We start from the raw sequence: 26,908 nt of genomic DNA, 5'->3' as shown, positions 1-26,908 counted from the left end.
GTTACTCTTTCTCATTAAGCTTCAGCCACTGCAGAAATATATAAATAAGGGCTGACTTCCTGTAAGACGTGTCCAAAGCTGGGACGAAATAAAAGGAGACACTTGTAAATGATAGTGCTATCGTTTGAGAAAGGGTAAGTTGAGACTGACTTTCATGCGTATTCACAGACCAAGCATCATAAAGATACCAGCATGATCTTCATTGCGGGCTTAGAGCCGGTATTGGCTTTTGAGAGGTAAGAGGATTTTGAGGGCTCGTTGGTCTAGGGGTATGATTCTCGCTTTGGGTGCGAGAGGTCCCGGGTTCAAAGCCCGGACGAGCCCTTTTCTTGGTACTCTTTTCAAGTTGTTTTGAAGTTTGCGTTTCAAAGCCAACATCAATTTTTTCTTTGCAGTAGTGGATAATTCTTTGCTAGAGTCTCATGCTTCAGCCCTGCCCAGTCTGAGCTAATACCAAACATCTGGTCTTGCATGGCATGTACGAGCGTTCAGCTAGGGATGTCGGGCAGGTTGCATGAATTAAATCTAAAGCCAGAGGCCCATGGAATAGCCAGTTCGGAGCAGTTTCATTACAGAAAAATCAACTGTAGGTATCTGTTTCTGTAGTGTAGTGGTTATCACGTTCGCCTCACACGCGAAAGGTCCCCGGTTCGAAACCGGGCAGAAACAGTTGTTATATTGTGTTGGCTACAATGTTGATAGGTGCCGTTTTGCCATGGAATTGTCCAAGCCCTGAAGATTATTTCATGCAATCTCGTTCCAAGAAAGGGAATTCTCTCAAAACACTAAAGTAATCGGCGTGTGGATGTATCTGTTGGTTCTCAGACCTTGCTTTCAAAAGAGCCCTGCAATCGGTTCGCTGCTCACCTAGAACAAGCATTAACATGAAGAATTGTTGGCACCAACAGGAATCTTATTTTAGTGGAGTGTTTCTGGCTTTGAGTGCAGAGGCCCTCGGCTCAATTCCAAGATGATCCTTCTCAAGGTGATGATACAAATGCATTGTCACCTTTACGTTTAATGTCAGAATCATTTATTTCCAGTTGGTGGTGTAAGAATGTTTGCAACAGTATGGCGATTTTTCCTAGCCATGCATGAATGAAAGCATATCACTCGCCTTTAGGTGTTTTTCTAATACATTGATATTTGCATCTTCCTTCCTAGCCTGCATGTTTGACTATCTTACAGGCTGCATGTAATAAGTATCACATCAGGGCCCTTCTTCTACTCAATTCACAACTGTTCTATCACGACATAGATAAGAAAGCTGCATCTGCTTTTGTTGTGTAGTGGTAATCAGGTTTGCCTGACGTGTGAAAGCCCCATGCTTTGAAAGTACACAGTAACAAAGAAACCGATGACTTTTATAAAAAGGTGTCATGTGTATCTCTTACTTTGCACAAAAAGTGCCAGAGATGACTTCATTTGCAGTCACTTGAAAAGTAGGGATTCTCCAATAAATGGTAAATGGTTGAAACAAATCTGAAGAAATGCATGACATACCTGTGTGTGTGTGTGTACGCATGTATGTATATATAGGGAGAGAGAGAGCGTCAATATAAACAGACTTTATTTCAATCAAGCTGTCTTTTCTATCCTTCAGGAGCAGAATGTTCTGATCATCAGCGCTCCAGAATGTAGTGTTTTCTTGGCAAGCATCACATATTGTGATGTGTTAGCTAAAAGTTCCATATCCTACAGACTGATATATTCCTCTGTACTTGCACCTTGGGGATTCATCAAAACCTGGCATAATAAGCAGCTTTCTACTGCTCACAGACTGGACAGCGAAACAATTTAAAATATCCCAGAAAAAGAAAATAAGCATGCTTAATCAGAGCTTTCTGGACAGGAAGGACATTTGAGCAAGTGAGGAATAAGCACTGCTTTTGTTAATTTGCATAGGCAGAATAGAGACTTCTGGGAAAAGGCCGAAATTACAGACACAGAAAATGGCTGCATCTATAGAGAACGCTAAGAAGTGTTGGCAGCTTTTCCTCTGACCCTGGCCACTTTTACAAGCAATCCTATGATAGTCAGCAGGACCCACCCTAAAAAGGAAGGGGCATCCACTTGGACCCTTTCCACCTTTTCTAAGTCTCGCCTGATTGAGCACTGATTGAGCAGATAAGCACATGTAATTCTCATTTCAGAAAGGTATTGGTTAGCTTGCTGCTAGCAGCTCAGTTATGTTATGATGTTAGAGGCTATGCAAGGAATGCTTTAGTCCAGCGATATGCAGTTTTTATTGCGCCTTGCATTCAGCAGGAAGATCTTTAGCTTGAATCTGTGGCCTAGGTATTCACCTTGGTATTTCTATTGGCACAAAGTGAAGGAGTATTTGAGAGAAAATGCACAATGTGTTTCTTATGTTGTTATGAACAACTTGTTACTCTTTCTCATTAAGCTTCAGCCACTGCAGAAATATATAAATAAGGGCTGACTTCCTGTAAGACGTGTCCAAAGCTGGGACGAAATAAAAGGAGACACTTGTAAATGATAGTGCTATCGTTTGAGAAAGGGTAAGTTGAGACTGACTTTCATGCGTATTCACAGACCAAGCATCATAAAGATACCAGCATGATCTTCATTGCGGGCTTAGAGCCGGTATTGGCTTTTGAGAGGTAAGAGGATTTTGAGGGCTCGTTGGTCTAGGGGTATGATTCTCGCTTTGGGTGCGAGAGGTCCCGGGTTCAAATCGCGGACGAGCCCTTTTCTTGGTACTCTTTTCAAGTTGTTTTGAAGTTTGCGTTTCAAAGCCAACATCAATTTTTTCTTTGCAGTAGTGGATAATTCTTTGCTAGAGTCTCATGCTTCAGCCCTGCCCAGTCTGAGCTAATACCAAACATCTGGTCTTGCATGGCATGTACGAGCGTTCAGCTAGGGATGTCGGGCAGGTTGCATGAATTAAATCTAAAGCCAGAGGCCCATGGAATAGCCAGTTCGGAGCAGTTTCATTACAGAAAAATCAACTGTAGGTATCTGATTCTGTAGTGTAGTGGTTATCACGTTCGCCTCACACGCGAAAGGTCCCTGGTTCGAAACCGGGCAGAAACAGTTGTTATATTGTGTTGGCTACAATGTTGATAGGTGCCGTTTTGCCATGGAATTGTCCAAGCCCTGAAGATTATTTCATGCAATCTCGTTTCAAGAAAGGGAATTCTCTCAAAACACTAAAGTAATCGGCGTGTGGATGTATCTGTTGGTTCTCAGACCTTGCTTTCAAAAGAGCCCTGCAATCGGTTCGCTGCTCACCTAGAACAAGCATTAACATGAAGAATTGTTGGCACCAACAGGAATCTTATTTTAGTGGAGTGTTTCTGGCTTTGAGTGCAGAGGCCCTCGGCTCAATTCCAAGATGATCCTTCTCAAGGTGATGATACAAATGCATTGTCACCTTTACGTTTAATGTCAGAATCATTTATTTCCAGTTGGTGGTGTAAGAATGTTTGCAACAGTATGGCGATTTTTCCTAGCCATGCATGAATGAAAGCATATCACTCGCCTTTAGGTGTTTTTCTAATACATTGATATTTGCATCTTCCTTCCTAGCCTGCATGTTTGACTATCTTACAGGAAGCATGTAATAAGTATCACATCAGGGCCCTTCTTCTACTCAATTCACAACTGTTCTATCACGACATAGATAAGAAAGCTGCATCTGCTTTTGTTGTGTAGTGGTAATCAGGTTTACCTGACGTGTGAAAGCCCCATGCTTTGAAAGTACACAGTAACAAAGAAACCGATGACTATTATCAAAAGGTGCCATGTGTGTCTCTTACTTTGCACAAAAAGTGCCAGAGATGACTTCATTTGCAGTCACTTGAAAAGTAGGGATTCTCCAATAAATGGTAAATGGTTGAAACAAATCTGAAGAAATGCATGACATACCTGTGTGTGTGTGTGTACGCATGTATGTATATATAGGGAGAGAGAGAGCGTCAATATAAACAGACTTTATTTCAATCAAGCTGTCTTTTCTATCCTTCAGGAGCAGAATGTTCTGATCATCAGCGCTCCAGAATGTAGTGTTTTCTTGGCAAGCATCACATATTGTGATGTGTTAGCTAAAAGTTCCATATCCTACAGACTGATATATTCCTCTGTACTTGCACCTTGGGGATTCATCAAAACCTGGCATAATAAGCAGCTTTCTACTGCCACAGACTGGACAGCGAAACAATTTAAAATATCCCAGAAAAAGAAAATAAGCATGCTTAATCAGAGCTTTCTGGACAGGAAGGACATTTGAGCAAGTGAGGAATAAGCACTGCTTTTGTTAATTTGCATAGGCAGAATAGAGACTTCTGGGAAAAGGCCGAAATTACAGACACAGAAAATGGCTGCATCTATAGAGAACGCTAAGAAGTGTTGGCAGCTTTTCCTCTGAACCTGGCCACTTTTACAAGCAATCCTATGATAGTCAGCAGGACCCACCCTAAAAAGGAAGGGGCATCCACTTGGACCCTTTCCACCTTTTCTAAGTCTCGCTTGATCGAGCCTGATTGAGCACTGATTGAGCAGATAAGCACATGTAATTCTCATTTCAGAAAGGTATTGGTTAGCTTGCTGCTAGCAGCTCAGTTATGTTATGATGTTAGAGGCTATGCAAGGAATGCTTTAGTCCAGCGATATGCAGTTTTTATTGCGTCTTGCATTCAGCAGGAAGATCTTTAGCTTGAATCTGTGGCCTAGGTATTCACCTTGGTATTTCTATTGGCACAAAGTGAAGGAGTATTTGAGAGAAAATGCACAATGTGTTTCTTATGTTGTTATGAACAACTTGTTACTCTTTCTCATTAAGCTTCAGCCACTGCAGAAATATATAAATAAGGGCTGACTTCCTGTAAGACGTGTCCAAAGCTGGGACGAAATAAAAGGAGACACTTGTAAATGATAGTGCTATAGTTTGAGAAAGGGTAAGTTGAGACTGACTTTCATGCGTATTCACAGACCAAGCATCATAAAGATACCAGCATGATCTTCATTGCGGGCTTAGAGCCGGTATTGGCTTTTGAGAGGTAAGTGGATTTTGAGGGCTCGTTGGTCTAGGGGTATGATTCTCGCTTTGGGTGCGAGAGGTCCCGGGTTCAAATCCCGGATGAGCCCTTTTCTTGGTACTCTTTTCAAGTTGTTTTGAAGTTTGCGTTTCAAAGCCAACATCAATTTTTTCTTTGCAGTAGTGGATAATTCTTTGCTAGAGTCTCATGCTTCAGCCCTGCCCAGTCTGAGCTAATACCAAACATCTGGTCTTGCATGGCATGTACGAGCGTTCAGCTAGGGATGTCGGGCAGGTTGCATGAATTAAATCTAAAGCCAGAGGCCCATGGAATAGCCAGTTCGGAGCAGTTTCATTACAGAAAAATCAACTGTAGGTATCTGTTTCTGTAGTGTAGTGGTTATCACGTTCGCCTCACACGCGAAAGGTCCCCGGTTCGAAACCGGGCAGAAACAGTTGTTATATTGTGTTGGCTACAATGTTGATAGGTGCCGTTTTGCCATGGAATTGTCCAAGCCCTGAAGATTATTTCATGCAATCTCGTTCCAAGAAAGGGAATTCTCTCAAAACACTAAAGTAATCGGCGTGTGGATGTATCTGTTGGTTCTCTGACCTTGCTTTCAAAAGAGCCCTGCAATCGGTTCGCTGCTCACCTAGAACAAGCATTAACATGAAGAATTGTTGGCACCAACAGGAATCCTATTTTAGTGGAGTTTTTCTGGCTTTGAGTGCAGAGGCCCTCGGCTCAATTCCAAGATGATCCTTCTCAAGGTGATGATACAAATGCATTGTCACTTTTACGTTTAATGTCAGAATCATTTATTTCCAGTTGGTGGTGTAAGAATGTTTGCAACAGTATGGCGATTTTTCCTAGCCATGCATGAATGAAAGCATATCACTCGCCTTTAGGTGTTTTTCTAATACATTGATATTTGCATCTTCCTTCCTAGCCTGCATGTTTGACTATCTTACAGGAAGCATGTAATAAGTATCACATCAGGGCCCTTCTTCTACTCAATTCACAACTGTTCTATCACGACATAGATAAGAAAGCTGCATCTGCTTTTGTTGTGTAGTGGTAATCAGGTTTACCTGACGTGTGAAAGCCCCATGCTTTGAAAGTACACAGTAACAAAGAAACCGATGACTTTTATAAAAAGGTGTCATGTGTGTCTCTTACTTTGCACAAAAAGTGCCAGAGATGACTTCATTTGCAGTCACTTGAAAAGTAGGGATTCTCCAATAAATGGTAAATGGTTGAAACAAATCTGAAGAAATGCATGACATACCTGTGTGTGTGTGTGTACGCATGTATGTATATATAGGGAGAGAGAGAGCGTCAATATAAACAGACTTTATTTCAATCAAGCTGTCTTTTCTATCCTTTAGGAGCAGAATGTTCTGATCATCAGCGCTCCAGAATGTAGTGTTTTCTTGGCAAGCATCACATATTGTGATGTGTTAGCTAAAAGTTCCATATCCTACAGACTGATATATTCCTCTGTACTTGCACCTTGGGGATTCATCAAAACCTGGCATAATAAGCAGCTTTCTACTGCCACAGACTGGACAGCGAAACAATTTAAAATATCCCAGAAAAAGAAAATAAGCATGCTTAATCAGAGCTTTCTGGACAGGAAGGACATTTGAGCAAGTGAGGAATAAGCACTGCTTTTGTTAATTTGCATAGGCAGAATAGAGACTTCTGGGAAAAGGCCGAAATTACAGACACAGAAAATGGCTGCATCTATAGAGAACGCTAAGAAGTGTTGGCAGCTTTTCCTCTGAACCTGGCCACTTTTACAAGCAATCCTATGATAGTCAGCAGGACCCACCCTAAAAAGGAAGGGGCATCCACTTGGACCCTTTCCACCTTTTCTAAGTCTCGCTTGATCGAGCCTGATTGAGCACTGATTGAGCAGATAAGCACATGTAATTCTCATTTCAGAAAGGTATTGGTTAGCTTGCTGCTAGCAGCTCAGTTATGTTATGATGTTAGAGGCTATGCAAGGAATGCTTTAGTCCAGCGATATGCAGTTTTTATTGCGTCTTGCATTCAGCAGGAAGATCTTTAGCTTGAATCTGTGGCCTAGGTATTCACCTTGGTATTTCTATTGGCACAAAGTGAAGGAGTATTTGAGAGAAAATGCACAATGTGTTTCTTATGTTGTTATGAACAACTTGTTACTCTTTCTCATTAAGCTTCAGCCACTGCAGAAATATATAAATAAGGGCTGACTTCCTGTAAGACGTGTCCAAAGCTGGGACGAAATAAAAGGAGACACTTGTAAATGATAGTGCTATAGTTTGAGAAAGGGTAAGTTGAGACTGACTTTCATGCGTATTCACAGACCAAGCATCATAAAGATACCAGCATGATCTTCATTGCGGGCTTAGAGCCGGTATTGGCTTTTGAGAGGTAAGTGGATTTTGAGGGCTCGTTGGTCTAGGGGTATGATTCTCGCTTTGGGTGCGAGAGGTCCCGGGTTCAAATCCCGGATGAGCCCTTTTCTTGGTACTCTTTTCAAGTTGTTTTGAAGTTTGCGTTTCAAAGCCAACATCAATTTTTTCTTTGCAGTAGTGGATAATTCTTTGCTAGAGTCTCATGCTTCAGCCCTGCCCAGTCTGAGCTAATACCAAACATCTGGTCTTGCATGGCATGTACGAGCGTTCAGCTAGGGATGTCGGGCAGGTTGCATGAATTAAATCTAAAGCCAGAGGCCCATGGAATAGCCAGTTCGGAGCAGTTTCATTACAGAAAAATCAACTGTAGGTATCTGTTTCTGTAGTGTAGTGGTTATCACGTTCGCCTCACACGCGAAAGGTCCCCGGTTCGAAACCGGGCAGAAACAGTTGTTATATTGTGTTGGCTACAATGTTGATAGGTGCCGTTTTGCCATGGAATTGTCCAAGCCCTGAAGATTATTTCATGCAATCTCGTTCCAAGAAAGGGAATTCTCTCAAAACACTAAAGTAATCGGCGTGTGGATGTATCTGTTGGTTCTCTGACCTTGCTTTCAAAAGAGCCCTGCAATCGGTTCGCTGCTCACCTAGAACAAGCATTAACATGAAGAATTGTTGGCACCAACAGGAATCCTATTTTAGTGGAGTTTTTCTGGCTTTGAGTGCAGAGGCCCTCGGCTCAATTCCAAGATGATCCTTCTCAAGGTGATGATACAAATGCATTGTCACTTTTACGTTTAATGTCAGAATCATTTATTTCCAGTTGGTGGTGTAAGAATGTTTGCAACAGTATGGCGATTTTTCCTAGCCATGCATGAATGAAAGCATATCACTCGCCTTTAGGTGTTTTTCTAATACATTGATATTTGCATCTTCCTTCCTAGCCTGCATGTTTGACTATCTTACAGGAAGCATGTAATAAGTATCACATCAGGGCCCTTCTTCTACTCAATTCACAACTGTTCTATCACGACATAGATAAGAAAGCTGCATCTGCTTTTGTTGTGTAGTGGTAATCAGGTTTACCTGACGTGTGAAAGCCCCATGCTTTGAAAGTACACAGTAACAAAGAAACCGATGACTTTTATAAAAAGGTGTCATGTGTGTCTCTTACTTTGCACAAAAAGTGCCAGAGATGACTTCATTTGCAGTCACTTGAAAAGTAGGGATTCTCCAATAAATGGTAAATGGTTGAAACAAATCTGAAGAAATGCATGACATACCTGTGTGTGTGTGTGTACGCATGTATGTATATATAGGGAGAGAGAGAGCGTCAATATAAACAGACTTTATTTCAATCAAGCTGTCTTTTCTATCCTTTAGGAGCAGAATGTTCTGATCATCAGCGCTCCAGAATGTAGTGTTTTCTTGGCAAGCATCACATATTGTGATGTGTTAGCTAAAAGTTCCATATCCTACAGACTGATATATTCCTCTGTACTTGCACCTTGGGGATTCATCAAAACCTGGCATAATAAGCAGCTTTCTACTGCTCACAGACTGGACAGCGAAACAATTTAAAATATCCCAGAAAAAGAAAATAAGCATGCTTAATCAGAGCTTTCTGGACAGGAAGGACATTTGAGCAAGTGAGGAATAAGCACTGCTTTTGTTAATTTGCATAGGCAGAATAGAGACTTCTGGGAAAAGGCCGAAATTACAGACACAGAAAATGGCTGCATCTATAGAGAACGCTAAGAAGTGTTGGCAGCTTTTCCTCTGACCCTGGCCACTTTTACAAGCAATCCTATGATAGTCAGCAGGACCCGCCCTAAAAAGGAAGGGGCATCCACTTGGACCCTTTCCACCTTTTCTAAGTCTCGCCTGATCGAGCACTGATTGAGCAGATAAGCACATGTAATTCTCATTTCAGAAAGGTATTGGTTAGCTTGCTGCTAGCAGCTCAGTTATGTTATGATGTTAGAGGCTATGCAAGGAATGCTTTAGTCCAGCGATATGCAGTTTTTATTGCGCCTTGCATTCAGCAGGAAGATCTTTAGCTTGAATCTGTGGCCTAGGTATTCACCTTGGTATTTCTATTGGCACAAAGTGAAGGAGTATTTGAGAGAAAATGCACAATGTGTTTCTTATGTTGTTATGAACAACTTGTTACTCTTTCTCATTAAGCTTCAGCCACTGCAGAAATATATAAATAAGGGCTGACTTCCTGTAAGACGTGTCCAAAGCTGGGACGAAATAAAAGGAGACACTTGTAAATGATAGTGCTATTGTTTGAGAAAGGGTAAGTTGAGACTGACTTTCATGCGTATTCACAGACCAAGCATCATAAAGATACCAGCATGATCTTCATTGCGGGCTTAGAGCCGGTATTGGCTTTTGAGAGGTAAGAGGATTTTGAGGGCTCGTTGGTCTAGGGGTATGATTCTCGCTTTGGGTGCGAGAGGTCCCGGGTTCAAAGCCCGGACGAGCCCTTTTCTTGGTACTCTTTTCAAGTTGTTTTGAAGTTTGCGTTTCAAAGCCAACATCAATTTTTTCTTTGCAGTAGTGGATAATTCTTTGCTAGAGTCTCATGCTTCAGCCCTGCCCAGTCTGAGCTAATACCAAACATCTGGTCTTGCATGGCATGTACGAGCGTTCAGCTAGGGATGTCGGGCAGGTTGCATGAATTAAATCTAAAGCCAGAGGCCCATGGAATAGCCAGTTCGGAGCAGTTTCATTACAGAAAAATCAACTGTAGGTATCTGTTTCTGTAGTGTAGTGGTTATCACGTTCGCCTCACACGCGAAAGGTCCCCGGTTCGAAACCGGGCAGAAACAGTTGTTATATTGTGTTGGCTACAATGTTGATAGGTGCCGTTTTGCCATGGAATTGTCCAAGCCCTGAAGATTATTTCATGCAATCTCGTTCCAAGAAAGGGAATTCTCTCAAAACACTAAAGTAATCGGCGTGTGGATGTATCTGTTGGTTCTCAGACCTTGCTTTCAAAAGAGCCCTGCAATCGGTTCGCTGCTCACCTAGAACAAGCATTAACATGAAGAATTGTTGGCACCAAAAGGAATCTTATTTTAGTGGAGTGTTTCTGGCTTTGAGTGCAGAGGCCCTCGGCTCAATTCCAAGATGATCCTTCTCAAGGTGATGATACAAATGCATTGTCACCTTTACGTTTAATGTCAGAATCATTTATTTCCAGTTGGTGGTGTAAGAATGTTTGCAACAGTATGGCGATTTTTCCTAGCCATGCATGAATGAAAGCATATCACTCGCCTTTAGGTGTTTTTCTAATACATTGATATTTGCATCTTCCTTCCTAGCCTGCATGTTTGACTATCTTACAGGCTGCATGTAATAAGTATCACATCAGGGCCCTTCTTCTACTCAATTCACAACTGTTCTATCACGATATAGATAAGAAAGCTGCATCTGCTTTTGTTGTGTAGTGGTAATCAGGTTTACCTGACGTGTGAAAGCCCCATGCTTTGAAAGTACACAGTAACAAAGAAACCGATGACTTTTATAGAAAGGTGTCATGTGTGTCTCTTACTTTGCACAAAAAGTGCCAGAGATGACTTCATTTGCAGTCACTTGAAAAGTAGGGATTCTCCAATAAATGGTAAATGGTTGAAACAAATCTGAAGAAATGCATGACATACCTGTGTGTGTGTGTGTACGCATGTATGTATATATAGGGAGAGAGAGAGCGTCAATATAAACAGACTTTATTTCAATCAAGCTGTCTTTTCTATACTTCAGGAGCAGAATGTTCTGATCATCAGCGCTCCAGAATGTTGTGTTTTCTTGGCAAGCATCACATATTGTGATGTGTTAGCTAAAAGTTCCATATCCTACAGACTGATATATTCCTCTGTACTTGCACCTTGGGGATTCATCAAAACCTGGCATAATAAGCAGCTTTCTACTGCTCACAGACTGGACAGCGAAACAATTTAAAATATCCCAGAAAAAGAAAATAAGCATGCTTAATCAGAGCTTTCTGGACAGGAAGGACATTTGAGCAAGTGAGGAATAAGCACTGCTTTTGTTAATTTGCATAGGCAGAATAGAGACTTCTGGGAAAAGGCCGAAATTACAGACACAGAAAATGGCTGCATCTATAGAGAACGCTAAGAAGTGTTGGCAGCTTTTCCTCTGACCCTCGCCACTTTTACAAGCAATCCTATGATAGTCAGCAGGACCCACCCTAAAAAGGAAGGGGCATCCACTTGGACCCTTTCCACCTTTTCTAAGTCTCGCCTGATTGAGCACTGATTGAGCAGATAAGCACATGTAATTCTCATTTCAGAAAGGTATTGGTTAGCTTGCTGCTAGCAGCTCAGTTATGTTATGATGTTAGAGGCTATGCAAGGAATGCTTTAGTCCAGCGATATGCAGTTTTTATTGCGCCTTGCATTCAGCAGGAAGATCTTTAGCTTGAATCTGTGGCCTAGGTATTCACCTTGGTATTTCTATTGGCTCAAAGTGAAGGAGTATTTGAGAGAAAATGCACAATGTGTTTCTTATGTTGTTATGAACAACTTGTTACTCTTTCTCATTAAGCTTCAGCCACTGCAGAAATATATAAATAAGGGCTGACTTCCTGTAAGACGTGTCCAAAGCTGGGACGAAATAAAAGGAGACACTTGTAAATGATAGTGCTATCGTTTGAGAAAGGGTAAGTTGAGACTGACTTTCATGCGTATTCACAGACCAAGCATCATAAAGATACCAGCATGATCTTCATTGCGGGCTTAGAGCCGGTATTGGCTTTTGAGAGGTAAGAGGATTTTGAGGGCTCATTGGTCTAGGGGTATGATTCTCGCTTTGGGTGCGAGAGGTCCCGGGTTCAAATCCCGGATGAGCCCTTTTCTTGGTACTCTTTTCAAGTTGTTTTGAAGTTTGCGTTTCAAAGCCAACATCAATTTTTTCTTTGCAGTAGTGGATAATTCTTTGCTAGAGTCTCATGCTTCAGCCCTGCCCAGTCTGAGCTAATACCAAACATCTGGTCTTGCATGGCATGTACGAGCGTTCAGCTAGGGATGTCGGGCAGGTTGCATGAAAGATATCTAAAGCCAGAGGCCCATGGAATAGCCAGTTCGGAGCAGTTTCATTACAGAAAAATCAACTGTAGGTATCTGTTTCTGTAGTGTAGTGGTTATCACGTTCGACTCACACGCGAAAGGTCCCCGGTTCGAAACTGGGCAGAAACAGTTGTTATATTGTGTTGGCTACAATGTTGATTGGTGCCGTTTTGCCATGGAATTGTCCAAGCCCTGAAGATTATTTCATGCAATCTCGTTCCAAGAAAGGGAATTCTCTCAAAACACTAAAGTAATCGGCGTGTGGATGTATCTGTTGGTTCTCAGACCTTGCTTTCAAAAGAGCCCAGCAATCGGTTCGCTGCTCACCTAGAACAAGCATTAACATGAAGAATTGTTGGCACCAACAGGAATCTTATTTTAGTGGAGTGTTTCTGGCTTTGAGTGCAGAGGCCCTCGGCTCAATTCCAAGATGATCCTTCTCAAGGTGATGATACAAATGCATTGTCACCTTTACGTTTAATGTCAGAATCATTTATTTCCAGTTGGTGGTGTAAGAATGTTTGCAACAGTATGGCGATTTTTCCTAGCCATGCATGAATGAAAGCATATCACTCGCCTTTAGGTGTTTTTCTAATACATTGATATTTGCATCTTCCTTCCTAGCCTGCATGTTTGACTATCTTACAGGAAGCATGTAATAAGTATCACATCAGGGCCCTTCTTCTACTCAAATCACAACTGTTCTATCACGACATAGATAAGAAAGCTGCATCTGCTTTTGTTGTGTAGTGGTAATCAGGTTTACCTGACGTGTGAAAGCCCCATGCTTTGAAATTACACAGTAACAAAGAAACCGATGACTTTTATAAAAAAGGTGTCATGTGTGTATCTTACTTTGCACAAAAAGTGCCAGAGATGACTTCATTTGCAGTCACTTGAAAAGTAGGGATTCTCCAATAAATGGTAAATGGTTGAAACAAATCTGAAGAAATGCATGACATACCTGTGTGTGTGTGTATACGCATGTATGTATATATAGGGAGAGAGAGAGCGTCAATATAAACAGACTTTATTTCAATCAAGCTGTCTTTTCTATCCTTCAGGAGCAGAATGTTCTGATCATCAGCGCTCCAGAATGTAGTGTTTTCTTGGCAAGCATCACATATTGTGATGTGTTAGCTAAAAGTTCCATATCCTACAGACTGATATATTCCTCTGTACTTGCACCTTGGGGATTCATCAAAACCTGGCATCATAAGCAGCTTTCTACTGCCACAGACTGGACAGCGAAACAATTTAAAATATCCCAGAAAAAGAAAATAAGCATGCTTAATCAGAGCTTTCTGGACAGGAAGGACATTTGAGCAAGTGAGGAATAAGCACTGCTTTTGTTAATTTGCATAGGCAGAATAGAGACTTCTGGGAAAAGGCCGAAATTACAGACACAGAAAATGGCTGCATCTATAGAGAACGCTAAGAAGTGTTGGCAGCTTTTCCTCTGACCCTGGCCACTTTTACAAGCAATCCTATGATAGTCAGCAGGACCCACCCTAAAAAGGAAGGGGCATCCACTTGGACCCTTTCCACCTTTTCTGATCGAGCCTGATTGAGCACTGATTGAGCAGATAAGCACATGTAATTCTCATTTCAGAAAGGTATTGGTTAGCTTGCTGCTAGCAGCTCAGTTATGTTATGATGTTAGAGGCTATGCAAGGAATGCTTTAGTCCAGCGATATGCAGTTTTTATTGCGCCTTGCATTCAGCAGGAAGATCTTTAGCTTGAATCTGTGGCCTAGGTATTCACCTTGGTATTTCTATTGGCACAAAGTGAAGGAGTATTTGAGAGAAAATGCACAATGTGTTTCTTATGTTGTTATGAACAACTTGTTACTCTTTCTCATTAAGCTTCAGCCACTGCAGAAATATATAAATAAGGGCTGACTTCCTGTAAGACGTGTCCAAAGCTGGGACGAAATAAAAGGAGACACTTGTAAATGATAGTGCTATTGTTTGAGAAAGGGTAAGTTGAGACTGACTTTCATGCGTATTCACAGACCAAGCATCATAAAGATACCAGCATGATCTTCATTGCGGGCTTAGAGCCGGTATTGGCTTTTGAGAGGTAAGAGGATTTTGAGGGCTCGTTGGTCTAGGGGTATGATTCTCGCTTTGGGTGCGAGAGGTCCCGGGTTCAAAGCCCGGACGAGCCCTTTTCTTGGTACTCTTTTCAAGTTGTTTTGAAGTTTGCGTTTCAAAGCCAACATCAATTTTTTCTTTGCAGTAGTGGATAATTCTTTGCTAGAGTCTCATGCTTCAGCCCTGCCCAGTCTGAGCTAATACCAAACATCTGGTCTTGCATGGCATGTACGAGCGTTCAGCTAGGGATGTCGGGCAGGTTGCATGAATTAAATCTAAAGCCAGAGGCCCATGGAATAGCCAGTTCGGAGCAGTTTCATTACAGAAAAATCAACTGTAGGTATCTGTTTCTGTAGTGTAGTGGTTATCACGTTCGCCTCACACGCGAAAGGTCCCCGGTTCGAAACCGGGCAGAAACAGTTGTTATATTGTGTTGGCTACAATGTTGATAGGTGCTGTTTTGCCATGGAATTGTCCAAGCCCTGAAGATTATTTCATGCAATCTCGTTCCAAGAAAGGGAATTCTCTCAAAACACTAAAGTAATCGGCGTGTGGATGTATCTGTTGGTTCTCAGACCTTGCTTTCAAAAGAGCCCTGCAATCGGTTCGCTGCTCACCTAGAACAAGCATTAACATGAAGAATTGTTGGCACCAACAGGAATCTTATTTTAGTGGAGTGTTTCTGGCTTTGAGTGCAGAGGCCCTCGGCTCAATTCCAAGATGATCCTTCTCAAGGTGATGATACAAATGCATTGTCACCTTTACGTTTAATGTCAGAATCATTTATTTCCAGTTGGTGGTGTAAGAATGTTTGCAACAGTATGGCGATTTTTCCTAGCCATGCATGAATGAAAGCATATCACTCGCCTTTAGGTGTTTTTCTAATACATTGATATTTGCATCTTCCTTCCTAGCCTGCATGTTTGACTATCTTACAGGCTGCATGTAATAAGTATCACATCAGGGCCCTTCTTCTACTCAATTCACAACTGTTCTATCACGATATAGATAAGAAAGCTGCATCTGCTTTTGTTGTGTAGTGGTAATCAGGTTTACCTGACGTGTGAAAGCCCCATGCTTTGAAAGTACACAGTAACAAAGAAACCGATGACTTTTATAGAAAGGTGTCATGTGTGTCTCTTACTTTGCACAAAAAGTGCCAGAGATGACTTCATTTGCAGTCACTTGAAAAGTAGGGATTCTCCAATAAATGGTAAATGGTTGAAACAAATCTGAAGAAATGCATGACATACCTGTGTGTGTGTGTGTACGCATGTATGTATATATAGGGAGAGAGAGAGCGTCAATATAAACAGACTTTATTTCAATCAAGCTGTCTTTTCTATACTTCAGGAGCAGAATGTTCTGATCATCAGCGCTCCAGAATGTTGTGTTTTCTTCGCAAGCATCACATATTGTGATGTGTTAGCTAAAAGTTCCATATCCTACAGACTGATATATTCCTCTGTACTTGCACCTTGGGGATTCATCAAAACCTGGCATAATAAGCAGCTTTCTACTGCTCACAGACTGGACAGCGAAACAATTTAAAATATCCCAGAAAAAGAAAATAAGCATGCTTAATCAGAGCTTTCTGGACAGGAAGGACATTTGAGCAAGTGAGGAATAAGCACTGCTTTTGTTAATTTGCATAGGCAGAATAGAGACTTCTGGGAAAAGGCCGAAATTACAGACACAGAAAATGGCTGCATCTATAGAGAACGCTAAGAAGTGTTGGCAGCTTTTCCTCTGACCCTGGCCACTTTTACAAGCAATCCTATGATAGTCAGCAGGACCCACCCTAAAAAGGAAGGGGCATCCACTTGGACCCTTTCCACCTTTTCTAAGTCTCGCCTGATTGAGCACTGATTGAGCAGATAAGCACATGTAATTCTCATTTCAGAAAGGTATTGGTTAGCTTGCTGCTAGCAGCTCAGTTATGTTATGATGTTAGAGGCTATGCAAGGAATGCTTTAGTCCAGCGATATGCAGTTTTTATTGCGCCTTGCATTCAGCAGGAAGATCTTTAGCTTGAATCTGTGGCCTAGGTATTCACCTTGGTATTTCTATTGGCTCAAAGTGAAGGAGTATTTGAGAGAAAATGCACAATGTGTTTCTTATGTTGTTATGAACAACTTGTTACTCTTTCTCATTAAGCTTCAGCCACTGCAGAAATATATAAATAAGGGCTGACTTCCTGTAAGACGTGTCCAAAGCTGGGACGAAATAAAAGGAGACACTTGTAAATGATAGTGCTATCGTTTGAGAAAGGGTAAGTTGAGACTGACTTTCATGCGTATTCACAGACCAAGCATCATAAAGATACCAGCATGATCTTCATTGCGGGCTTAGAGCCGGTATTGGCTTTTGAGAGGTAAGAGGATTTTGAGGGCTCGTTGGTCTAGGGGTATGATTCTCGCTTTGGGTGCGAGAGGTCCCGGGTTCAAATCCCGGATGAGCCCTTTTCTTGGTACTCTTTTCAAGTTGTTTTGAAGTTTGCGTTTCAAAGCCAACATCAATTTTTTCTTTGCAGTAGTGGATAATTCTTTGCTAGAGTCTCATGCTTCAGCCCTGCCCAGTCTGAGCTAATACCAAACATCTGGTCTTGCATGGCATGTACGAGCGTTCAGCTAGGGATGTCGGGCAGGTTGCATGAAAGAAATCTAAAGCCAGAGGCCCATGGAATAGCCAGTTCGGAGCAGTTTCATTACAGAAAAATCAACTGTAGGTATCTGTTTCTGTAGTGTAGTGGTTATCACGTTCGACTCACACGCGAAAGGTCCCCGGTTCGAAACTGGGCAGAAACAGTTGTTATATTGTGTTGGCTACAATGTTGATTGGTGCCGTTTTGCCATGGAATTGTCCAAGCCCTGAAGATTATTTCATGCAATCTCGTTCCAAGAAAGGGAATTCTCTCAAAACACTAAAGTAATCGGCGTGTGGATGTATCTGTTGGTTCTCAGACCTTGCTTTCAAAAGAGCCCAGCAATCGGTTCGCTGCTCACCTAGAACAAGCATTAACATGAAGAATTGTTGGCACCAACAGGAATCTTATTTTAGTGGAGTGTTTCTGGCTTTGAGTGCAGAGGCCCTCGGCTCAATTCCAAGATGATCCTTCTCAAGGTGATGATACAAATGCATTGTCACCTTTACGTTTAATGTCAGAATCATTTATTTCCAGTTGGTGGTGTAAGAATGTTTGCAACAGTATGGCGATTTTTCCTAGCCATGCATGAATGAAAGCATATCACTCGCCTTTAGGTGTTTTTCTAATACATTGATATTTGCATCTTCCTTCCTAGCCTGCATGTTTGACTATCTTACAGGAAGCATGTAATAAGTATCACATCAGGGCCCTTCTTCTACTCAAATCACAACTGTTCTATCACGACATAGATAAGAAAGCTGCATCTGCTTTTGTTGTGTAGTGGTAATCAGGTTTACCTGACGTGTGAAAGCCCCATGCTTTGAAATTACACAGTAACAAAGAAACCGATGACTTTTATAAAAAAGGTGTCATGTGTGTATCTTACTTTGCACAAAAAGTGCCAGAGATGACTTCATTTGCAGTCACTTGAAAAGTAGGGATTCTCCAATAAATGGTAAATGGTTGAAACAAATCTGAAGAAATGCATGACATACCTGTGTGTGTGTGTATACGCATGTATGTATATATAGGGAGAGAGAGAGCGTCAATATAAACAGACTTTATTTCAATCAAGCTGTCTTTTCTATCCTTCAGGAGCAGAATGTTCTGATCATCAGCGCTCCAGAATGTAGTGTTTTCTTGGCAAGCATCACATATTGTGATGTGTTAGCTAAAAGTTCCATATCCTACAGACTGATATATTCCTCTGTACTTGCACCTTGGGGATTCATCAAAACCTGGCATCATAAGCAGCTTTCTACTGCCACAGACTGGACAGCGAAACAATTTAAAATATCCCAGAAAAAGAAAATAAGCATGCTTAATCAGAGCTTTCTGGACAGGAAGGACATTTGAGCAAGTGAGGAATAAGCACTGCTTTTGTTAATTTGCATAGGCAGAATAGAGACTTCTGGGAAAAGGCCGAAATTACAGACACAGAAAATGGCTGCATCTATAGAGAACGCTAAGAAGTGTTGGCAGCTTTTCCTCTGACCCTCGCCACTTTTACAAGCAATCCTATGATAGTCAGCAGGACCCACCCTAAAAAGGAAGGGGCATCCACTTGGACCCTTTCCACCTTTTCTAAGTCTCGCCTGATCGAGCCTAATTGAGCACTGATTGAGCAGATAAGCACATGTAATTCTCATTTCAGAAAGGTATTGGTTAGCTTGCTGCTAGCAGCTCAGCTCAGTTATGTTATGATGTTAGAGGCTATGCAAGGAATGCTTTAGTCCAGCGATATGCAGTTTTTATTGCGCCTTGCATTCAGCAGGAAGATCTTTAGCTTGAATCTGTGGCCTAGGTATTCACCTATTGGCACAAAGTGAAGGAGTATTTGAGAGAAAATGCACAATGTGTTTCTTATGTTGTTATGAACAACTTGTTACTCTTTCTCATTAAGCTTCAGCCACTGTAGAAATATATAAATAAGGGCTGACTTCCTGTAAGACGTGTCCAAAGCTGGGACGAAATAAAAGGAGACACTTGTAAATGATAGTGCTATCGTTTGAGAAAGGGTAAGTTGAGACTGACTTTCATGCGTATTCACAGACCAAGCATCATAAAGATACCAGCATGATCTTCATTGCGGGCTTAGAGCCGGTATTGGCTTTTGAGAGGTAAGAGAATTTTGAGGGCTCGTTGGTCTAGGGGTATGATTCTCGCTTTGGGTGCGAGAGGTCCCGGGTTTAAATCCCGGACGAGCCCTTTTCTTGGTACTCTTTGCAAGTTGTTTTGAAGTTTGCGTTTCAAAGCCAACATCAATTTTTTCTTTGCAGTAGTGGATAATTCTTTGCTAGAGTCTCATGCTTCAGCCCTGCCCAGTCTGAGCTAATACCAAACATCTGGTCTTGCATGGCATGTACGAGCGTTCAGCTAGGGATGTCGGGCAGGTTGCATGAATTAAATCTAAAGCCAGAGGCCCATGGAATAGCCAGTTCGGAGCAGTTTCATTACAGAAAAATCAACTGTAGGTATCTGTTTCTGTAGTGTAGTGGTTATCACGTTCGCCTCACACGCGAAAGGTCTCCGGTTCGAAACCGGGCAGAAACAGTTGTTATATTGTGTTGGCTACAATGTTGATAGGTGCCGTTTTGCCATGGAATTGTCCAAGCCCTGAAGATTATGTCATGCAATCTCGTTCCAAGAAAGGGAATTCTCTCAAAACACTAAAGTAATCGGCGTGTGGATGTATCTGTTGGTTCTCAGACCTTGCTTTCAAAAGAGCCCTGCAATCGGTTCGCTGCTCACCTAGAACAAGCATTAACATGAAGAATTGTTGGCACCAACAGGAATCTTATTTTAGTGGAGTGTTTCTGGCTTTGAGTGCAGAGGCCCTCGGCTCAATTCCAAGATGATCCTTCTCAAGGTGATGATACAAATGCATTGTCACCTTTACGTTTAATGTCAGAATCATTTATTTCCAGTTGGTGGTGTAAGAATGTTTGCAACAGTATGGCGATTTTTCCTAGCCATGCATGAATGAAAGCATATCACTCGCCTTTAGGTGTTTTTCTAATACATTGATATTTGCATCTTCCTTCCTAGCCTGCATGTTTGACTATCTTACAGGAAGCATGTAATAAGTATCACATCAGGGCCCTTCTTCTACTCAATTCACAACTGTTCTATCACGACATAGATAAGAAAGCTGCATCTGCTTTTGTTGTGTAGTGGTAATCAGGTTTACCTGACGTGTGAAAGCCCCATGCTTTGAAAGTACACAGTAACAAAGAAACCGATGATTTTTATAAAAAGGCGTCATGTGTGTCTCTTACTTTGCACAAAAAGTGCCAGAGATGACTTCATTTGCAGTCACTTGAAAAGTAGGGATTCTCCAATAAATGATAAAGGGTTGAAACAAATCTGAAGAAATGCATGACATACCTGTGTGTGTGTGTGTACGCATGTATGTATATATAGGGAGAGAGAGAGAGCGTCAATATAAACAGACTTTATTTCAATCAAGCTGTCTTTTCTATCCTTCAGGAGCAGAATGTTCTGATCATCAGCGCTCCAGAATGTAGTGTTTTCTTGGCAAGCATCACATATTGTGATGTGTTAGCTAAATGTTCCATATCCCACAGACTGATATATTCCTCTGTACTTGCACCTTGGGGATTCATCAAAACCTGGCATCCTAAGCAGCTTTCTACTGCCACAGACTGGACAGCGAAACAATTTAAAATATCCCAGAAAAAGAAAATAAGCATGCTTAATCAGAGCTTTCTGGACAGGAAGGACATTTGAGCAAGTGAGGAATAAGCACTGCTTTTGTTAATTTGCATAGGCAGAATAGAGACTTCTGGGAAAAGGACGAAATTACAGACACAGAAAATGGCTGCATCTATAGAGAACGCTAAGAAGTGTTGGCAGCTTTTCCTCTGACCCTGGCCACTTTTACAAGCAATCCTATGATAGTCAGCAGGACCCACCCTAAAAAGGAAGGGGCATCCACTTGGACCCTTTCCACCTTTTCTAAGTCTCGCCTGATTGAGCACTGATTGAGCAGATAAGCACATGTAATTCTCATTTCAGAAAGGTATTGGTTAGCTTGCTGCTAGCAGCTCAGTTATGTTATGATGTTAGAGGCTATGCAAGGAATGCTTTCGTCCAGCGATATGCAGTTTTTATTGCGCCTTGCATTCAGCAGGAAGATCTTTAGCTTGAATCTGTGGCCTAGGTATTCACCTTGGTATTTCTATTGGCACAAAGTGAAGGAGTATTTGAGAGAAAATGCACAATGTGTTTCTTATGTTGTTATGAACAACTTGTTACTCTTTCTCATTAAGCTTCAGCCACTGCAGAAATATATAAATAAGGGCTGACTTCCTGTAAGACGTGTCCAAAGCTGGGACGAAATAAAAGGAGACACTTGTAAATGATAGTGCTATCGTTTGAGAAAGGGTAAGTTGAGACTGACTTTCATGCGTATTCACAGACCAAGCATCATAAAGATACCAGCATGATCTTCATTGCGGGCTTAGAGCCGGTATTGGCTTTTGAGAGGTAAGAGGATTTTGAGGGCTCGTTGGTCTAGGGGTATGATTCTCGCTTTGGGTGCGAGAGGTCCCGGGTTCAAATCGCGGACGAGCCCTTTTCTTGGTACTCTTTTCAAGTTGTTTTGAAGTTTGCGTTTCAAAGCCAACATCAATTTTTTCTTTGCAGTAGTGGATAATTCTTTGCTAGAGTCTCATGCTTCAGCCCTGCCCAGTCTGAGCTAATACCAAACATCTGGTCTTGCATGGCATGTACGAGCGTTCAGCTAGGGATGTCGGGCAGGTTGCATGAATTAAATCAAAAGCCAGAGGCCCATGGAATAGCCAGTTCGGAGCAGTTTCATTACAGAAAAATCAACTGTAGGTATCTGATTCTGTAGTGTAGTGGTTATCACGTTCGCCTCACACGCGAAAGGTCCCTGGTTCGAAACCGGGCAGAAACAGTTGTTATATTGTGTTGGCTACAATGTTGATAGGTGCCGTTTTGCCATGGAATTGTCCAAGCCCTGAAGATTATTTCATGCAATCTCGTTTCAAGAAAGGGAATTCTCTCAAAACACTAAAGTAATCGGCGTGTGGATGTATCTGTTGGTTCTCAGACCTTGCTTTCAAAAGAGCCCTGGAATCGGTTCGCTGCTCACCTAGAACAAGCATTAACATGAAGAATTGTTGGCACCAACAGGAATCTTATTTTAGTGGAGTGTTTCTGGCTTTGAGTGCAGAGGCCCTCGGCTCAATTCCAAGATGATCCTTCTCAAGGTGATGATACAAATGCATTGTCACCTTTACGTTTAATGTCAGAATCATTTATTTCCAGTTGGTGGTGTAAGAATGTTTGCAACAGTATGGCGATTTTTCCTAGCCATGCATGAATGAAAGCATATCACTCGCCTTTAGGTGTTTTTCTAATACATTGATATTTGCATCTTCCTTCCTAGCCTGCATGTTTGACTATCTTACAGGAAGCATGTAATAAGTATCACATCAGGGCCCTTCTTCTACTCAATTCACAACTGTTCTATCACGACATAGATAAGAAAGCTGCATCTGCTTTTGTTGTGTAGTGGTAATCAGGTTTACCTGACGTGTGAAAGCCCCATGCTTTGAAAGTACACAGTAACAAAGAAACCGATGACTATTATCAAAAGGTGCCATGTGTGTCTCTTACTTTGCACAAAAAGTGCCAGAGATGACTTCATTTGCAGTCACTTGAAAAGTAGGGATTCTCCAATAAATGGTAAATGGTTGAAACAAATCTGAAGAAATGCATGACATACCTGTGTGTGTGTGTGTACGCATGTATGTATATATAGGGAGAGAGAGAGCGTCAATATAAACAGACTTTATTTCAATCAAGCTGTCTTTTCTATCCTTCAGGAGCAGAATGTTCTGATCATCAGCGCTCCAGAATGTAGTGTTTTCTTGGCAAGCATCACATATTGTGATGTGTTAGCTAAAAGTTCCATATCCTACAGACTGATATATTCCTCTGTACTTGCACCTTGGGGATTCATCAAAACCTGGCATAATAAGCAGCTTTCTACTGCCACAGACTGGACAGCGAAACAATTTAAAATATCCCAGAAAAAGAAAATAAGCATGCTTAATCAGAGCTTTCTGGACAGGAAGGACATTTGAGCAAGTGAGGAATAAGCACTGCTTTTGTTAATTTGCATAGGCAGAATAGAGACTTCTGGGAAAAGGCCAAAATTACAGACACAGAAAATGGCTGCATCTATAGAGAACGCTAAGAAGTGTTGGCAGCTTTTCCTCTGAACCTGGCCACTTTTACAAGCAATCCTATGATAGTCAGCAGGACCCACCCTAAAAAGGAAGGGGCATCCACTTGGACCCTTTCCACCTTTTCTAAGTCTCGCTTGATCGAGCCTGATTGAGCACTGATTGAGCAGATAAGCACATGTAATTCTCATTTCAGAAAGGTATTGGTTAGCTTGCTGCTAGCAGCTCAGTTATGTTATGATGTTAGAGGCTATGCAAGGAATGCTTTAGTCCAGCGATATGCAGTTTTTATTGCGTCTTGCATTCAGCAGGAAGATCTTTAGCTTGAATCTGTGGCCTAGGTATTCACCTTGGTATTTCTATTGGCACAAAGTGAAGGAGTATTTGAGAGAAAATGCACAATGTGTTTCTTATGTTGTTATGAACAACTTGTTACTCTTTCTCATTAAGCTTCAGCCACTGCAGAAATATATAAATAAGGGCTGACTTCCTGTAAGACGTGTCCAAAGCTGGGACGAAATAAAAGGAGACACTTGTAAATGATAGTGCTATCGTTTGAGAAAGGGTAAGTTGAGACTGACTTTCATGCGTATTCACAGACCAAGCATCATAAAGATACCAGCATGATCTTCATTGCGGGCTTAGAGCCGGTATTGGCTTTTGAGAGGTAAGAGGATTTTGAGGGCTCGTTGGTCTAGGGGTATGATTCTCGCTTTGGGTGCGAGAGGTCCCGGGTTCAAATCCCGGATGAGCCCTTTTCTTGGTACTCTTTTCAAGTTGTTTTGAAGTTTGCGTTTCAAAGCCAACATCAATTTTTTCTTTGCAGTAGTGGATAATTCTTTGCTAGAGTCTCATGCTTCAGCCCTGCCCAGTCTGAGCTAATACCAAACATCTGGTCTTGCATGGCATGTACGAGCGTTCAGCTAGGGATGTCGGGCAGGTTGCATGAATTAAATCTAAAGCCAGAGGCCCATGGAATAGCCAGTTCGGAGCAGTTTCATTACAGAAAAATCAACTGTAGGTAACTGTTTCTGTAGTGTAGTGGTTATCACGTTCGCCTCACACGCGAAAGGTCCCCGGTTCGAAACCGGGCAGAAACAGTTGTTATATTGTGTTGGCTACAATGTTGATAGGTGCCGTTTTGCCATGGAATTGTCCAAGCCCTGAAGATTATTTCATGCAATCTCGTTCCAAGAAAGGGAATTCTCTCAAAACACTAAAGTAATCGGCGTGTGGATGTATCTGTTGGTTCTCTGACCTTGCTTTCAAAAGAGCCCTGCAATCGGTTCGCTGCTCACCTAGAACAAGCATTAACATGAAGAATTGTTGGCACCAACAGGAATCCTATTTTAGTGGAGTTTTTCTGGCTTTGAGTGCAGAGGCCCTCGGCTCAATTCCAAGATGATCCTTCTCAAGGTGATGATACAAATGCATTGTCACTTTTACGTTTAATGTCAGAATCATTTATTTCCAGTTGGTGGTGTAAGAATGTTTGCAACAGTATGGCGATTTTTCCTAGCCATGCATGAATGAAAGCATATCACTCGCCTTTAGGTGTTTTTCTAATACATTGATATTTGCATCTTCCTTCCTAGCCTGCATGTTTGACTATCTTACAGGAAGCATGTAATAAGTATCACATCAGGGCCCTTCTTCTACTCAATTCACAACTGTTCTATCACGACATAGATAAGAAAGCTGCATCTGCTTTTGTTGTGTAGTGGTAATCAGGTTTACCTGACGTGTGAAAGCCCCATGCTTTGAAAGTACACAGTAACAAAGAAACCGATGACTTTTATAAAAAGGTGTCATGTGTGTCTCTTACTTTGCACAAAAAGTGCCAGAGATGACTTCATTTGCAGTCACTTGAAAAGTAGGGATTCTCCAATAAATGGTAAATGGTTGAAACAAATCTGAAGAAATGCATGACATACCTGTGTGTGTGTGTGTGTACGCATGTATGTATATATAGGGAGAGAGAGAGCGTCAATATAAACAGACTTTATTTCAATCAAGCTGTCTTTTCTATCCTTCAGGAGCAGAATGTTCTGATCATCAGCGCTCCAGAATGTAGTGTTTTCTTGGCAAGCATCACATATTGTGATGTGTTAGCTAAAAGTTCCATATCCTACAGACTGATATATTCCTCTGTACTTGCACCTTGGGGATTCATCAAAACCTGGCATAATAAGCAGCTTTCTACTGCTCACAGACTGGACAGCGAAACAATTTAAAATATCCCAGAAAAAGAAAATAAGCATGCTTAATCAGAGCTTTCTGGACAGGAAGGACATTTGAGCAAGTGAGGAATAAGCACTGCTTTTGTTAATTTGCATAGGCAGAATAGAGACTTCTGGGAAAAGGCCGAAATTACAGACACAGAAAATGGCTGCATCTATAGAGAACGCTAAGAAGTGTTGGCAGCTTTTCCTCTGACCCTGGCCACTTTTACAAGCAATCCTATGATAGTCAGCAGGACCCGCCCTAAAAAGGAAGGGGCATCCACTTGGACCCTTTCCACCTTTTCTAAGTCTCGCCTGATCGAGCCTGATTGAGCACTGATTGAGCAGATAAGCACATGTAATTCTCATTTCAGAAAGGTATTGGTTAGCTTGCTGCTAGCAGCTCAGTTATGTTATGATGTTAGAGGCTATGCAAGGAATGCTTTAGTCCAGCGATATGCAGTTTTTATTGCGCCTTGCATTCAGCAGGAAGATCTTTAGCTTGAATCTGTGGCCTAGGTATTCACCTTGGTATTTCTATTGGCACAAAGTGAAGGAGTATTTGAGAGAAAATGCACAATGTGTTTCTTATGTTGTTATGAACAACTTGTTACTCTTTCTCATTAAGCTTCAGCCACTGCAGAAATATATAAATAAGGGCTGACTTCCTGTAAGACGTGTCCAAAGCTGGGACGAAATAAAAGGAGACACTTGTAAATGATAGTGCTATTGTTTGAGAAAGGGTAAGTTGAGACTGACTTTCATGCGTATTCACAGACCAAGCATCATAAAGATACCAGCATGATCTTCATTGCGGGCTTAGAGCCGGTATTGGCTTTTGAGAGGTAAGAGGATTTTGAGGGCTCGTTGGTCTAGGGGTATGATTCTCGCTTTGGGTGCGAGAGGTCCCGGGTTCAAAGCCCGGACGAGCCCTTTTCTTGGTACTCTTTTCAAGTTGTTTTGAAGTTTGCGTTTCAAAGCCAACATCAATTTTTTCTTTGCAGTAGTGGATAATTCTTTGCTAGAGTCTCATGCTTCAGCCCTGCCCAGTCTGAGCTAATACCAAACATCTGGTCTTGCATGGCATGTACGAGCGTTCAGCTAGGGATGTCGGGCAGGTTGCATGAATTAAATCTAAAGCCAGAGGCCCATGGAATAGCCAGTTCGGAGCAGTTTCATTACAGAAAAATCAACTGTAGGTATCT

The 26,908-nt window shown here is 41.7% G+C and overlaps 6 non-coding genes across 6 annotated transcripts; all 6 read left to right on the top strand.

Moving 5' to 3' along the window:
* The first annotated feature begins 596 nt into the window (after positions 1 to 596).
* Positions 597 to 669, top strand: TRNAV-CAC (transfer RNA valine (anticodon CAC)). Its single transcript has one exon. It is a non-coding gene; the product is annotated as a tRNA-Val (tRNA).
* A 4,712-nt stretch (positions 670 to 5,381) lies between these two features.
* TRNAV-CAC (transfer RNA valine (anticodon CAC)) lies at positions 5,382 to 5,454 on the top strand. Its single transcript has one exon. It is a non-coding gene; the product is annotated as a tRNA-Val (tRNA).
* A 2,324-nt stretch (positions 5,455 to 7,778) lies between these two features.
* On the top strand, positions 7,779 to 7,851 carry TRNAV-CAC (transfer RNA valine (anticodon CAC)). Its single transcript has one exon. It is a non-coding gene; the product is annotated as a tRNA-Val (tRNA).
* A 2,315-nt stretch (positions 7,852 to 10,166) lies between these two features.
* Positions 10,167 to 10,239, top strand: TRNAV-CAC (transfer RNA valine (anticodon CAC)). The gene has a single exon. It is a non-coding gene; the product is annotated as a tRNA-Val (tRNA).
* Positions 10,240 to 14,941: 4,702 nt separating this feature from the next.
* Positions 14,942 to 15,014, top strand: TRNAV-CAC (transfer RNA valine (anticodon CAC)). The gene has a single exon. It is a non-coding gene; the product is annotated as a tRNA-Val (tRNA).
* Positions 15,015 to 24,508: 9,494 nt separating this feature from the next.
* TRNAV-CAC (transfer RNA valine (anticodon CAC)) lies at positions 24,509 to 24,581 on the top strand. Its single transcript has one exon. It is a non-coding gene; the product is annotated as a tRNA-Val (tRNA).
* Positions 24,582 to 26,908: the final 2,327 nt, after the last annotated feature.

Source organism: Triturus cristatus, chromosome 8 (assembly GCF_964204655.1).
Source record: "Triturus cristatus chromosome 8, aTriCri1.1, whole genome shotgun sequence".
NCBI lineage: Eukaryota > Metazoa > Chordata > Amphibia > Caudata > Salamandridae > Triturus > Triturus cristatus.
This window is presented reverse-complemented; position numbering and strand designations above follow the sequence as displayed.